The 4,781-nt window shown below is 42.9% G+C and overlaps 1 protein-coding gene across 1 annotated transcript in view; it reads left to right on the plus strand.

The window, feature by feature from the left end:
- KANK1 (KN motif and ankyrin repeat domains 1) overlaps positions 1 to 4,781 on the plus strand; it is a 404,522-nt gene that overhangs the window by 395,288 nt on the left and 4,453 nt on the right. The gene's annotated exons all lie outside the window — the stretch shown is intronic.

Raw genomic sequence — 4,781 nt, forward strand, 5'->3', positions numbered from 1 at the left:
ATCCATTAGAAAACTGCTTTTTTTTTGCTTTTTTTTTCTCTGACAGTCCATGAAAAAGAAGAGATGATTTGCTTTCTTTTAAGCTTTATTTTATTTTTATTTTGAGTGCACTATTTCAAGGCTATCCTTACCCAAAATCTCTGTTTTTCAATTAAACAAAATTAATCATCCGCTGTGGCTTATTTTGTGATCTTTTGGAGGTTTAAACAGCTGGATCACCTCGTAGGGAAATTCATCCCCAAAGAATATTTATTGTTCCTTCGTCTGCAGCTGAAATATCTAACCTTGTCGTCTCCCTCTTTTTTTGGTCACTGCATAAGCAATGTGCTTCTGGGCAGGCTTGTATTGATCTAAAAAGCCATCATAAATTTTCTAGGTTCAGATTCAAGTTGCATTAACTGGAAAAGGCAGATCACTGTAAAACGCAATATTCTCAAGAATCAATAAATCTTCCATTCGAAACTGAAGACGAGTTTCATTGCTGCCCCCTCCCACCTCCTGCTCAGAGGAAGCAGCAGATCTCTTAGTGCAGGAGTGGTAGCAAGCTGAGAGCTCATGGCTGCACCAGCCCTGCTCCTTTGCACGTTAGCACCCAGGCACAGTGCAGGAGCAGAATGGGTGGGGTTGGTAACTTAATGAAGAACGCTTCAGGCTTACCAGGCATCTCGCTGCCTTAATGGAATTGAGATGTGCCAAGCCTACATCAATCATTTGTCCAATTTCCTTCTGCATTCCCCTTTTTATTACGGTCAAGTGTTAAAATTTAATGATGCATTTCAATGTTTTCTAATTTAATTTCAACAAAGGATTTTTTTTTTCCTTTTTAATATTCAGACAACAAGAATAACTGAGTATCATTTTACTTTTTGTCCTCCTCCTGCACGTTTTTCATTACGAAATGGGCAGCGTGGGCATCTGGTCACAAAATCTCATTGCAAAACATGTTTGCTGCATCAGACTTGTTGCGGACTGTTTTGCTGTGAACAGCTGATCAAAGAGATCTCTTCCAGTGCAGCATTTATACCATGGCATGGAGCTGTTCCCAACATGTGGAGGTGAAGTTCTGCTACAAGTACCACAGCAACTGCTGTTCTGCTGCCTTTCACCATGCAGAGAATTCATGCAAACACATTTTTTATGTTGCCATCGTAGCCAACATGTCCTGAGTAGCTGAGACACGATAAAGGAATGGATGATCTTACAGAGAGATTGGTTGGGATGAAAGTGCCGATGCAAATACCTGAAGTATATTTTCTCAAGGTTTTAGGTAGGATTTTAGTCAATGTAGTCAAAGCCTCTTGTCTTTTATTCTTAACACAACAGAAGTGACAGATCCCACATTCTCCTGGAGTTTACAGGCACCAGGTGAGCTCCAGGCAGCACGGTGGACTGGCCTGCAGCTAGAGAAGATCCTGTAGCCAGTAGCAGGTGTGCCATATAGGGGGCCTCCAGCACTGCTCTCGAGGACAGGTGGAGGGTGGGTAGTGCAGAGTAGCCATGCAGTACGGAACAGATGAGATTTCACTGAAAATAAATGTTTGCATTTTCAAAATGAAGAACAAAAGATGTGGAAATGCAGTAAGTGGGGTATTATCTGGAAATGCAACTCATGGGGTATTGTCAGGAGTGTAAAGAAGCAGATCTCAGACCCAGAAAGATGTAAGGATCTGAAGAGAGCAGCACTCCTCCTCTGTGCATTGGAAGTGTTGCATCCATTTGTCATTAGCACAGCCCAGGCTCAAACAGCAAGAGACAAGCTAGCCCAGTCCACTACTCACCTGAGCACAGTGGGTGACAGAGCTCAGTGCTGTGCAGGGAGGCACTCGGCAGGGAACCAGCCAGGAAATCCAACTCTGCCGACATAAAAAACACTACAGCGACAGCTTGCTCCCAGGTGGCAGAGGGTGTGGGGTCACAGAGCAGTCAGGAGAGTCACAGCAGCAAGGTCTGTCACTGCTTTTGTCTCCTGTGGAGACTTGATATGCGTCCGAAAGGTGATTTCCAACACAAACGCTGTTTCACACAAAAGCCTGCCTGTGCATCTTACAAAAAGGCAAGGCCTCTCCAAACTCATCTCCATCCTGCATGCAAATTGCACAAATATGCCTGTGCTCAGTAAACTCAGCTGAGGTGATAAATGCTTTGGCAAATGACATAGCTGATTTCTTCTGTAGCACTCCCATATGCAATTTGTGAACAGTCCCTGGCAGGTAGTGAACCAACAGATTTCAGTACAAAGCAATTTACTCAAATTCTCTGAACACCATTTATATAAAAGGATGGCATAGAAATCACAGAAATGATGTGGACACTATTTTCTGTTCCTTTTGTGACCAGAGCTAGAAGTAATGCAGAAAGAACATTGTAGGCCCTTTTTTCAAAGCCACCTTGCATTACCTCTGCTCTGGTCGTGCTGAACTCTCTTGAAGAAAACTAGGTCAGCCCTAGGAACTACTGAAAATCACAGTTGTGAGCTCTATGGCTCATATCAATGAAGAACACGTGCCTCTAGGCAGGTGATAAACCATCCCAGCAGCACAGTGCATGGCTGTAGCGCACAGCTGCTAACTCCATGCAGTACTGCAGCTCAGAACATTCTCTGATACCACATACGGACCCAGTGTCAATGGCTTGTCTGAGTCTGTGGCATACTTGGGTATCAAAATCAGCTCTTCTAATTTCTGCAGCACTGCTGCAACTGTCATAGCAACCAGCTTGTCACCCTTCTTTCAGTGTTTGTGTATGGACACTGCATTAATTTATCATGCTTCTTTCTGAAGTGCAGCTACTACGTCTGGATTTGTCACAGATGCTGAAACATGACGATGCATCAGACTGAAGATGAGTTACTGAGATAATTTCCTCAGCCACAACACAATCTCAGTCAACTAAGTCTGGTCAACATAAAGAGCATTAAGGTCAACTTAGCTTGCACACTTGCACTACTTTTTTTTTTTTCTTTAACTAAAGCATTATCTATATGCATTGCATGTTAAGAGCAGAAACAATTCTGATTATGTTTTCCCTCACTAAAATGCTAGTTACCATAAGAACAGCTCATGATCACTGTGCCAGCTTATCTTTTAAAGTAGCTTTAGTGAATATATACAGGTATTCTTCTCTGGCTATTCCTTGAAATACAAGATGTGTTTTTGTGTGTGTGTGTGTGTTTATGTTATGTTATCATGTATGATTATTGATAAATGTTCATTTTGTTCTCATAGCACCTGCTGAAAGACTGTTTTGAATTCAATATTTTGATACCCCAAACACTCCTCTCTGAACAGGAGCATCCCCACTCTTTCGAAAATGGAAGAAACACAACAAAGCAACACCATGTGATTGATGCTTCTGGTCAGCGTGCCTTCTGCTTTAATCACTGAATTCTCACAGCAAAGTATTTGCCATGAATCCAGAGTTCAGAAGGAAAGGGGAAATTCAACTCAGAAGCTCAACAGAAGGTAAGAAATTAGGATTGTCTCAGCACCATTCTGTAAGCAGAGAGATGAGATGAATCACGTAAATCGTGCTCCACTGAATTATTTACTCAGAAACAGCCAGGGCACATTTGGAGCGTTGTGTTAGAGGTGAGAGTAAACTCAATGTTTCTGCAGCCTGCACTGCCAAGTGAGTCATATTTCTTTGGACCCTGAGCGGTGGTAGGTTTTTTCTTCCTTTTTTTTTCCCTTTTCCACGTGATTGAAGTGCTTACACCCTCTTGTCGTCAGTCAGCCACCAGGGACCGTCTGGCAGCCCCTGAAGCCCTGAGTGAGGGGGACGACGCTACTAATAGAGTAGAAGCAGCCGCAAGGGAAAAAAAAAATTAGACTTTTGTTCAGCTTGCTTCTTGTTCTCCATTCTCTGGGAATTAGTGTGCAGAAAGGCATTCATGAAAATCAGCTGAAAATTTACAGCAGGAATCAGGCACATGGTATCCCTCAGTGCGCTGACATGAAGTTCTCATATCAAAAGGCAAAACAGTGTTAACCCCCTATCAAATAAAAGTAGGGCAAAGATGCTGGAAGAGAACAAAGGCTTCCCAGAGTAAAAAAGTAAAACCAGCTGTACTTTTCCCTTTCCTCAAAATGACCAGCATGTATCTCTCTCTCAAGGACTGTAACAAAGCTCTGTGATCAGAGGTTTTCAGGATGCCCTGAATACAACTCCTTGCTTCGGGTGCCTTTCTTAACAATATTCTGCTTTGTGCTTTACATCCGAGGACAGGGAGACTGAGATGGCTCAGGGGACAGCAGCCCCAACAAGGGTCCTGTGGGAGCCAGCCACGTGCCACTGGGAAGATGAATAATTTTCTGCTCGGCTGTTTCTGCAGCCTCCCCTCTCCTTTCCAGTGTGCAACAAAGGCTCTTTCACAGGGAGGGGCATTCCCGATTCACAGTAGAAAATCTGTATTCAGTATTTGGAGGAGGGGGGAAGGCACACTATACCTCAGCCAGTTGCTCTGGTTTTGTCTGACTGCTTAGCGAGCTTTCAAATGAAAGCAAACAGTCACTATAGAAACTGCCACATCACACAGCTATTGATGCTGCCTCTGAGATATGGAATATATTTTTAATGAACATTTGTGTTTTCTGCAGCCTTTAGGAAACAGTCCACAGTAAGATGGGCTTTTGTTTGTTTTTTCCACAGGAAGCAGATGAGGGTTTGGGTTTTTTTTGTTTGTTTGTTTGTTTGCTTTGTTTTAATTGTTATTATTTGTTCAGACTGGCTTCTCTGCCACCGAATAAGAAACAATATGCAAGGCTTTATTTGGAAAATGGTCT

Source organism: Meleagris gallopavo, chromosome Z, assembly GCF_000146605.3.
Source record: "Meleagris gallopavo isolate NT-WF06-2002-E0010 breed Aviagen turkey brand Nicholas breeding stock chromosome Z, Turkey_5.1, whole genome shotgun sequence".
Lineage (NCBI taxonomy): Eukaryota > Metazoa > Chordata > Aves > Galliformes > Phasianidae > Meleagris > Meleagris gallopavo.